Consider the following 11,571-nt stretch of genomic DNA (forward strand, 5'->3'; position numbering starts at 1 on the left):
CACAAGGTACTCCTTCTATTCTTTAGAATGCCATTTTACAGTTCCTGAAAGTATCTTGGATCTGGATTATATCTCAGCTGTATTTGTGCAGCTCAGAGGAGGGAGCAGGGGTGGAATGAATTAAAACTGTATTTATCCTCCCTTCTTAGTCTCCAGCATAGATGTAGATTGGCAGGTGCATTATGGGAAGTTTGCATTGCTGTCACACGTGTTACCAGCCCTGTGAAGACTTCGCTCCTTAGGATTGTGAAACAGACACTAAATTCCTATGGACTAAATTCATTCTAATTAAAAACTGGTCCTTATATTGAAATAACAATTTTGGTAGCATTGAACAACTACTGGATTGAGTACTACAAGTAAATCAGCTCAGCTGATTGGTCAGAGACAGTCAAGTGCTGAGTATCAGGAGACATAGAATCGAAGACTCAGGAGGCATTTATAAGAATATACCTGTGATTACTACAGACAAAAACAGGTATCATCACAGCTTGAGTTTCAGCTTTGTCTCCCTTGTTTACCAGTGAACACATCTTGTCCGGAACTCTTTGTTGTGCACAGCCATCTAATCATTGAATAATGTACTGCAAGTAAGTGTAATATTACATGGAATGTCCACATCTGACATATTTTCCATTTGGAAGTTTCGCACACACAGTGCCCTGTTCCCCACCGTCCTGAGACAAGTTGCTCCATCCAACGTGAAATATCATCACTGCAAGAAGCACTTAAGGCAGAGTGGCTTTGTTAAGATGAGGATAGGGAAGACTTTCTTGAGCAGAGATTAATCAATATCACGTGATAAAGTTGCAGATATAGTATAGAAACACAGAAGATGGAAGAACTTGGTTCTTTCTATTACAGTGCAGTGGTAGGAAAAAGATAATGTATGATTCACCTGCCTGATGCTAATGACACTGTTTACTTAGTAGCTCAGAGGGAAGGCAAATAAAACCCAAAACCAAGGTCATTGTCAAAAACTCCAGGGTAAATATTTCCTCCCCCCAGTGAAGTCTTCATCAGAGCTAGCTAGACAGGGATCAACCTTAAAATGAGACACGCAATCAACTTACCTGCTGGCTGCTACAACTTTGGTCCAAGGGAGCATATCCGTTTCACCTGCTTGCTTTCAGACACCTGTCACCAGTTTCCCCTGCGTCTCAGGCCTGAAACAATTTCCACACATTTATTTGAACTTTTGAAAATGAATTCACTGAAGCTGTGTTTGCCCCCCACCCCTTATGTATTTTCTTTCCACAAATATTCTAGCAAACAAGCTTTACTAACGTGAATACCTGTCAAAAGCAACTTCAGCATTGGACTACTCAAGTAGTCACATGCCTGTGTCTAGACTACAATCCTCTTTTGAAAGAGGAATGTAATTGAAGGAAATCGAAAATGCAAATGAAGCACAGATTTACAAATCTCATGCTTCATTTGCATCATCGCGTCTGATCGCTTTTTCGAAAATGGTTATTTTGAAAAAAAAGCAGTCTAGACACGGTTCTTTTGAAAAAAAAACAACCCTTTTTTGAAAGAACCCTTATTCCTGAAAAAATGAGGTTTACAGTGTTCTTTCGAAAAAGCGGGTTTTTTCGAAAGAACTGTGTCTAGACTGCTTTTTTTTCTAAATAACCTTTTTCAAAAAAGTGATCGGACGCAATTATGCAAATGAAGCACAAGATCTGTAAATCTGCGTTTCATTTGCTTTTTCAATTTCCTTCATTTACATTCCTCTTTCGAAAGAGGAATGTAGTCTACACGCGGCAATAATGCACAAGTCATTCAGAATGGAAAAAACCCTGCAGTCTGGGGTTTTACACTTGGAACACACAATTCAAAATGGGCCCCGGAATTGGCTCGTTACACGGATCATCCAATCAGCATGCAAAAATAACATCATGTGATTTCGATGGCCGACCAGCACAGCTTGAATTTCTGTTTGCAAATGCTCTGCCAAAGGAGAATAATTCATAAAGCATTTCCCGACTCCCATTTAAAAATGGCCATATCTGAGAAAGTCTTAGTGTGTTCATAGAAACAGGGAGCAACATTCAAACAAGTTAGTTACTGGAAACTATTTGCCCTCGTCTGTTGTGGATTCTTCATTGTCCAAGACCAAACACCAAATAAATGCAGCCCCTTGTATTCCGTGATAATACATTTGTCAGTCTTTAATTTAAAAAAAAACACTGAAATTTATGGCTGACAAAGTTGCTCTGAAAGCCTGTGTGGGAGAGAGGCCTGGTCTGTATTTGAGTGTTTTCCATCCAGTATGTTTTTACCAAAATAGTTATACCCATAAAAGTCCTAATGTGGAGGGCAGTTACAGTGGTATAAAAGTTTGTTATGCTGGTATATCTTATTCCTCTTCCCATTCAGGAAAAGCTATACCAGATTCAGGCCATGTCCCCACTTGCAGGATGATCGATGCTGTGGCGGTTGATCTTCCAGCATTTGATTTAGCGGGTCTGGTAAAGACCCGCTAAATCGAATGTTGATCAGCACCGATACTCCTTGCTATTGTGAGGCGTAAGGGAAGCCAATGGGAACATTTCTCCCATCAACTTCCCACTGTGGCATCAAGTTTCGCTTAAGGTACGCCGACTCCAGCTACATTATTTATATAGCTGGAGTTGTGTACCTTAGCTGACCTTCTGGGTGTAGTATAGACCTGGCCTAAAGCATCTCTCTACTGATATGACTGCATCCACATGAGGAGTGGGGAATATAGAGCTTTAAATATATCAGTTAGCATAGACACAGTCAGAGAACTAGGGGATAGAGAATGGGGCACTGACAGAGACATAGTTCTTGACTTTATGATACTGCTAAAATCCTACTCTTCCCAAAGTCAAATAAATAAAATTTTGACATCTGATCACTGAGTCCGCATTTCTATAGTGAGACCTGCGCACAGCCCTGCTTGATAATATAACCACACAAAGTCTTACATTCATAGAGCATCTTTTCTCCCAAAGGGTGCCAAAGTGCTTTTCAGGTTGTCTATACTGAAATGCAGCTACCTTTGGGGTTGAACGGGCAGCCCTTTTACAGTAGACGCCAACACGCCACAGTGTGCTAGGACAGGAAATGAATCTGCTTTGTTTAAAAGGCAATTTTACCTTTGTATTATTTTTTATAGCTGTCTTTGCAACCCAGCACTGTGTTTTAGTATCGATAATGAAAATAAAGAGAATTTATTTGCTCAGATATTGCCGAGAGTTATAGGACCCTAATTTTCTCAACCAATTTGGGGGCCAGAGGAGACCATACAGGGAGTATAACCTCATTTTTCTGTACTTCATCTGAAACTTCAAGAACAGTCTCTACTATTTTGTGCCTGGTCTTATTGATAAGAGCAATTAAAGAATAAAAACCTACATATGGGTCTGTAGGGAAATTAGAGGGAAGAGGTTAAGTGTCTGTACAACCCTGCAGAATGCAGTTCATATTCGCAGGGGGATTCTGCTAAATTGTTTGGACAAACTGAGCAAATGTCAGTGGGAATTCTGACACTGTGCATTACATTCATCTTCATAACTCCTAACCCAGATGTGTACATATGTTTCTGGGATGCAAATTTTTTTTAACGTTAACCTTTACAACCCTTTGAGTGAGAGGCTTCTGGCAGCCATAATTACTCCTGGTCCGTTACTCTGCTGAGTGGGGAGGTAGATCGGCTAGAAGAAACGCACTCTTCTTCTCACACTAAACAAGATGATTTCTCTGGCCAATGGGCGAACATAGGCACCAGCACAGTGAATACAACAAGATTCTGGCCAGTGATCAAATCCCGCTCACGGATCTTGTGGACAGCTACAGCAGCATGTACTGAATGCCCCTTTGCGGTGATGAGATGTTCCTCGTGTGGCTGGGGAAGGGAGGAGACTGGAAAGACACAGGATTGTCTCCTTTTTTTGCTGTCACTTTCTGCTCTTCCCTCTCCCAACCCACCCACCCAAAAGATCGGAGGTAAACCAGCATCTGATGCTGATCAGTTTCATGGGTGCTCTTCAGAAAGACTCAAGTAGCAAGAGATTGGAAGAAAACCAGATTTCTCTGTGAGAAATCTGCCTGGAAAATTTCCCATCCTTGACAGTGGCTTGGGGGAGGGGGGAATGTAATTGACTAGATGCTTGTCAGTTTCTCTCGGTCTCTTCCCTGACAAACTTGGGGCAGCACCAGAAGGATCTAGAACTCAGGCTGGCCCAGACCTGCTCCAGACAGTTGCGTGTTAGGGGGAAAGAGGAATGTCCCAGGAGGGACATGTATGGGTGGAAGAATGTTCAGCTTCTGCCTAGTAGTGACCATGGGCTAGCTAGGAGAAGAGAGATTTCCACCTCTGATCCTTACAGTAGCCAGGAAGCCCAGATGCTTCCACACACTGACTGGAGGCAGCGAAGATTATTCTCAGTATTATTTAAAACAACACTTTCCGGATCCACGGACCAATGGTCAGCTCTGTCACAGCCAGGATTGGACCCTAGGCATTTCTGGCTATCGGTTTATCTTCAGTCCCCTATTTCTCTGGCTAGGTAAAAATGGAATCCATGACTGAATTAGGCCGTTCAAAGTGCAATCATGATGTTGCCTAATAAAGTCAGTTGCTGCTCCCTTCTAAGTAACTGGTCATTGCTCTTCTGAGAAAAGGAGTGGGGGAAAGTGAAAAGTTCCCCAGCGATATGAGTGGGAAATATGATCAGGCACGGTACAGTAGCAGGACGGCAGTCAGGGGCGTTTAGGAGGCACAAAACAGGAGCACTCTCCTATAGAGCAAATCCAATACAGATTGACATCAATGGGAGTCTATTAGACTAACGGCAGATGGATTGGGCCCATGAGTAAGAAATATGCCGGTGAGTAATCATTTGTATCGGGCCCCCTGGGTTCCAGAACTCTTGTGTGTTGATGCTGTGTGTGAATGCACATGAGTGAGAGGGAGATACAGAGGAAGGAGGTGGACAGTTTGTAACTTCCATAAGGGGGAATCTGTTTCACCTTCCTTCGCACTACTGTTATATTTCAACGCATTCAACAGGCCTCAATTTAAAAAAAAATTTTAATACAGTTCAGGGTATTTAAACTATATCAGTGGTTCTCAATCCACATAGGGTACGTCTAGACTACAGGCTTTTGTCGACAGAAGTTTTGTCGACAGATACTGTCGACAAAGCTTCTGTCGACAAAGAGCGTCTAGACTACATTCAGTTCTGTCGACAAAGCAAGCTGCTTTGTCGACAAAACCCTGTAGTCTAGACACAACTCTAGATGCAATAACACCTTCTGTCGACAGAACTCTGTCGACAAAAGGTGTTATGCCTCGTAAAATGAGGTTTACCAGCGTTGACAAAACTGTTGAGTTCTGTCGACGTTATGTCGACAGAACTCAGCAGTAGTGTAGACGCAGGTATAGTTTATCGACAAAAGTCCACTTTTGTCGACAAAACTCTGTAGTCTAGACACACTCATAGTGTTGTACAGGTAGCATATACATTGTGTGGACACAGCTCATACCACAGAGGGTACATCTACACAGCAGGGCTAAAGTGGAATTAAGCTACGCAACTTCAGCTACGTTGATTGTGGAGCTGAAGTCAAAATAGCTTAACTCGGCTTTTGGTGCTGTTTACACAGCAGGAAGTTGAAGAAAGAACGCTCTTCCTTCGACTTCCCTTACTCCTTGTGAAGTGAGGGTTACCAGGAGTCATTGTTAGAAGTCCTCCAACTTGCCATTATTTTGAAACAGAGGCTTGTAGTGTAGACACGCATTGTGTTATTTCAGAATAAAATCAGTTATTCCAAAATAATGCTGCTGTGTAGACAGAGTCACAGAGAACTGCATATGCAGCCTGCAATAGTGAATAGGTTGACAATCAATGAACTATGTAATGCATTGTGCCATAAATGTAATGAAAATGGGTCTATTTAAGACTATTTCCCCAGGGTTTAGGTTTGAATGCTGTTGTCAGGATACCTCGTAGTACATTTTATAAGATGTGTGTGATGGGGAGTACTCATCCTGCACTGAGCAGGACGGGGTTAATTCAGCCCTGAGGACAGAAGAGGCCACACCTCCTGTATTGTACTGGGCATGCTCTGGCTGCAATACTATAAAAGGGAGCAGCTCAGTTGGAGCTGGCAGCCAAAGGGAGAGGACATGCTGAGCCAGCTCCTTGCAAGCCCCAGTGACTACCTAAAGGCCAGGACTCTGCCATGCTGGATCTGGGGAATAAGCAGCAGTAGCCTGTACGCAGAGAGAGGTGGTGAAACAGACACCCCGGGAAACTGAGATCCCAGGGAAGCGGGAAGCAGCCCAGGAGTGGCAACAGCTTCCAAGTGAATGAGCCACTGTCGAGAAGTCAGCGTGTGGCAGTTAGGATTTCCCCACTGACTCAAGAGTAAGCCACCAACAGGGCCCTGGGCTGGGGTCCAGTGGAGTGGGAGGGCCTGGACTCCCCTGCAGGGGGATGTAAACCTTTCCCCTATCTATTCCCACCCCCACCCCCACAAATAGACTGTGACCATTGGGCCACATGTGGACTATTGAACAGTACTGCCCTGCCAGTAGGGGTGAATTATAGAATGTGATCATTGGGTCACGTAGTGACTATTGAACAATACTACCCTGCCAATAGAATTCCTAGGAGGGAAGGAGCAGATAGACTTTGAGGGCGGGAAAAGAGGCACAGGCTGGGGAGAAAAAGGGTGGGGATAAGTGCAATACGTGCAATGACCACCCCACCCCACCTGTCATCCCCATAGCTGTGAGACAATGTGTTAAATCTGTTTTTGAGGATTTGTGTATACTGCTTTCCCCTTGGGAATTGTGTGTATGGTCACTGGAAGGGAAATAACTTGATGAGTCGTAGTTCACATGTTTGGTTATCTCAGTGCCAGTCTCTGTGTGGACTCTCATGTTGTCATGAGAGTGCCTTGACGTTGATTTAGTCAAGAGGCTAAGGAACTAACTCAAGTTATGCTGAAATGGGGCATTCTCCTACTGAAACAAACCCAAATAAGAAAGGGTGTGAACGACAACCAATGTCGTTATTTATAGTTCCATTTGCTGTGTAGACAAGTCCTTGATTCAAGTGATTTACGAATTCAAATTATTTAAGAGCAGTCCACACCCCCACCTATACAATATGGCTACGTCTAGACTGGCATGATTTTCCGGAAATGCTTTTAACGGAAAACTTTTCTGTTAAAAGCATTTTCGGAAAAGCGCATCTAGATTGGCAGGACGCTTTTCCGCAAAAGCACTTTTTGCGGAAAAGGATCCGTGGCCAATCTAGACACGGTTTTGCGCAAAAAAGCCCCGCTCGCCATTTTAGTCATTGGGGCTTTTTTGCGCAAAACAGTCCTGTGCTGTTCACACTGGCCCTCTTGTGCAAATGATTTGTGCAAGAGGGCTTTTGCCCGAACGGGAGCAGCACAGTATTTCCGCAAGAACACTGACGATCTTACATGAGATCTCAGTGTTCTTGCGGAAATTCAAGCAGCCAGTGTAGACAGCTGACAGGTTTTTCCGCAAAATCATATGATTTTGCAGAAAAGCTTGCCAGTCTAGACACAGCCTATGTCTAGAAGGCAACAAACAGGAAGAATCCCATAAGTTACCCTTGTTCATTAATCATATTAATTATTATTCCCAATCACCTAGAAGAACATAACATAAGAATGGCCACCGTGGGTCAGATCAGTGGGCTAGGTAGACCAGCATGTTGTCTTCAGACAGTGCCAGGTACTTCAGAATGGATCAATTATCTAGCGGTCTGTACCCTGTACCCCAGTCTCAGCTTCTGGCAATCAGAGTCTCTAGAACACTTTTATAGCTCACTCTTTTCACCCATAGATCTCAGAGCACCGAAGTGTCATTAGCCTCATTTGATGTTTGGGTAAACCGAGGCACAGTGTGATGAACTAATTTGCCTCAGGTCTTCCAGTAGAGCAGGGAACAGATCCCAGATGCTCCGAATTCCAGTCAAGTGCCCCCTCCCCACTCAGCTGAAACCAAAACTCTCATGCCCGAAAAGAACCCATAGAATCCTAGAACACTAGAACTGGAAGGGACCTTGAGAGGTCATCGAGTCCAGTCCCCTGCCCTCATGGCAGGACCCAGTACCATCTAGACCAGGTCATGAAAATAGTGACAGACTGCATGCAAAATATTCACAGCCTCATGCCAAGGCCTCTAAATGGAGTGTATTACCCTTGGTTTCAAATTTGAAAAAATGATCTGCTTTCTTGGAAACCCTGTAGATATTCACTATTTGTTTAAAATGGCAAAGAGAACCTCATTCTGCATGACTCTGAGCTCACCGCATTCACAAAAATGGTTCCTTTTCAGATGAAACGTTCATGAAAAATTTAAGTTCCGGCAACAAAGAAATTGCTTTGAGCAAAATGGTGAATTGTTAATTTCTGAACCAAAGGCCTTGTCGTTTTCCAACACCATTGACCTCACTGTCCATAAGGCGGCTTTGTCTTCAGTAGATGGAAGGATAGTGATTACTTCAGCAGGATTAAATGATTCCAGACCCACAGCCTGGGAGACTTACTGCATTGTAGCGTATAGCTACTGAGCATCCGCGTCATCGGTCGATACGAGGAAACCAGCCTCAAGCTCTCAGTCTAAGGTAGCTGTGTTAGTCTGTAACTTTAAGAACGAGTAGTCCTGTGGCACCTTAGAGACTAACAACAATATGTATAGGATCATGAGCTTTTGTGGGCAAAACCCACTTCTTCAGATGCACTTGAGCGCAGCACCAATCAAGGGAGCGGACTGCCAGAGGGTGTAAGTTAGAGTAGCTCCTTGGGTGTCAATTCACACCTTTGATGACTCTGGTCCAGAGGGGCAGGTGTGAGGGACCAGTCTCAGGAAGCGCAGAGATTTTACATACAAGATACCTGTAGATGATGACATCCAGGCTTGTATAAACACACATGAATATACAGCCAATCAGAGAGTGAAGACCTCTGTTTACCCATGAAGTACATACAAAGCAGGAAGCAGCTGAGAAGGTGTCACCTACTTTGCCTTGACTAAATGCCTCATCCCTGGACCACAAAACCCACTGTATTATTTCCCTCTCTGCAAGCCAACATGGCACAATGGACAGAGACTTTGCCTCTGGGATTTAGACTGAGATATTGAAACCCAGCTCAGATAAACCACCTAAGAGCTACCATTCATTGCCAGCACAGTGTGATTTGAACTGAGTGCCTAGAGGTTTATAGCTAGGGTTGCCAGGTGTCCATTATTTCTGACCCCTGTTTTTCTTGGATGGAAGACTGGCAGTGTTCCCATGCCACGTCTGGCCTGGGTGGGGGGAAGCAAGGAGGGCGGGAATTCTTAAAGGCGCAGCGACCTTTTTCTTGTTCTCCTGTTTTTTTTGGGGGGGGGGGGGGTTCTCAACCAAGTTTTTTTCCTGCCATGTTTGGGATTTTTGGTGAAAGCATCTGGCAAGCCCATTTTCAGCCCTCTCGTTAATTTAAGTTTTATTTCTGATTTCTTAAAAAATGAATTGTTAAAAATTTTCCATTTAATTTTTTTGTAATTTTTTTGTAAATGGAAATTCCATCCAGTGTGTTTTTATTTCAGCTCTATAAATTCTTATCATTCACTATGCTTTAACAAAATAGGGCTAGAGTCAATTTGGTTTCCAATAACATTATCTTCTAGTTTTCAAACCTTAAGTATTGATTTACCTGTTCCAAACCGAGCACAACTCCAAATTTCTCAGTTTTATCTCTTTTCAGTAAAATGTATTTTATTGAGAAACAATCCTCTTCCAAGTTCATCCTATTTCCAGCAAGAAATCTGGGGGACGCAGAGAGGGAGGATGTATTATCCAGACTTGATCAAAACTCCTTGAACTGTCCAATTTCAGTCTGATTCAAATTTGGAGTGTCTCTGGACTTGGTTCACATTTTCACTCAGCCCATTCCCAGTTTCCTAACTGATTCTGTCCAGTCACGCTCATGAAATGGCCAGAGAATATAAGCAAATTATGGAACTGCTTCGCCTCCCCGGCACCACTGGCAGCAAATCCGGCCCGAATAGCACACCCTGCTAGAAGGCGAGCAGCTAATTGGAAAAAATGCAGATGAGCATGTCTCTTGCAAGCCTCCAAGAAAGAAAGGGAAAATTATCTTACATGACAGAATCAATACAGACCTGCCCTGAAGATTAATTGTCTATTAAGAGACTTGGATATTCGCAGTCATTAATCTCTCTCAGAATCTTGCATAAACAGAGATGATTGCAAATTGCCCTCATTAGCAAACCTATGCTGTGCCAATGAGTTTAAGATGCACGGATAGCACTGCAGACTTAGTCATGGAAATTATAATATTTCAGGGGGCTCGTTTTGTTTTGCAACGGGAATATGCTACCGGCTCGCCCAGAGGAATACAGGTGCCTAAGGACATTCCCCAGACATTTTTCCGCAAGAGACATTTCATCTTTAGCCCCTCTTCCAATGGGCAACAGGGAACACACCCTGATTCCCCCCCGCCCCCCCCCCCATTCACAGAGCTCACTGGTTTTGGGCTGTTACTTACCATAGCGCTGCACCAGCTCACAGCGACTGCAAGAATTCAGGAACCGCATTTCCACTGCTCCATCTTATAAAATATTGTGGGTCTGATTCTCGGTTGCATCACACCTTACCCCATCGGCAACATCTCTGCAAAGCAGATGGAAAATGCGACCTCAGAGGTAGGTCAGTCGAAACTGCTGACGGATTTGTCTCTCACACAGTTTGAGAAATATCAGGTCCCGCAAAATAGCTTAATGTCTTGGGCTCAAATCCTCAAAGGGATTTAGGCACCTAACTCTCACTGGAATCAAGAGGAGTTAGGCACCTTGATAGCTTTGAGGGTCTGGCCTTTGGGTTCCTGCTGCACTGAACTGAAACTTAATCAGTCCCTCCCCTCTCCCCTTGTTAATATCACTGAAGAGGAGGCCTCTTGGGAAGGACACTAGACCACTTGGTCCCCAGTGATGCTATAAGCTTAGCGCTCACTATAAGCGCTGACTTTTGTTTCCAGAGAGTGCTCCACCCCCACACCTCAAGGCCCCACCCATGTTCCACCGCTTCCCATCCTTGCTCCGCCCCCCTCCTCCCTCAGGCCCCACCTCTTCCTGCCACTGTTCCACCCTTGCCAAACAACTGAACAGTGGCCCAGCTGAAATCAGTGGTGTTACACACTGGTATAAAATTAATGAGCCACAGATGGTTCACCGTCCAGGGATGGTTCACCAGCTAATGGGTGGCACTGTGATTCACCAGCAAACTTTAGGACAAGAAGCAATGTGCTTAAATTTCAGCAAGGGAGGTTTAGGTTGGACATTAGGAAAATGTTCCTGCCTGCCAGGGTGGTCAAACACTGGAATAAATTGCCCAGGGAGGTTGTGGAATCTCCATCACTGGAGATATTTAAGAGCAGCTTAGATAGACACCTGTCAGGCATGGTGGTTGGTCCAGGCCCAGGCACGCAGGTGGTGTAGCTACACCAGGCCCGGGGGAGATGAGGCCTGCCAAGGGAGCCGAGTTGGAACGC

The 11,571-nt window shown here is 44.2% G+C and overlaps 1 long non-coding RNA gene across 1 annotated transcript; it reads right to left on the minus strand.

The window, feature by feature from the left end:
- Window positions 1-1,073: 1,073 nt before the first annotated feature.
- On the minus strand, window positions 1,074-10,882 carry LOC112544588 (uncharacterized). Its single transcript, XR_012896235.2, has 3 exons — window positions 10,570-10,882; window positions 9,715-9,826; window positions 1,074-1,166 (listed from the first exon to the last, which is right to left on the minus strand). It is a non-coding gene; the product is annotated as an uncharacterized LOC112544588 (long non-coding RNA).
- Window positions 10,883-11,571: the final 689 nt, after the last annotated feature.

This window comes from Pelodiscus sinensis, chromosome 16 (genome assembly GCF_052426305.1).
Source record: "Pelodiscus sinensis isolate ZL-2025 chromosome 16, ASM5242630v1, whole genome shotgun sequence".
Lineage (NCBI taxonomy): Eukaryota > Metazoa > Chordata > Testudines > Trionychidae > Pelodiscus > Pelodiscus sinensis.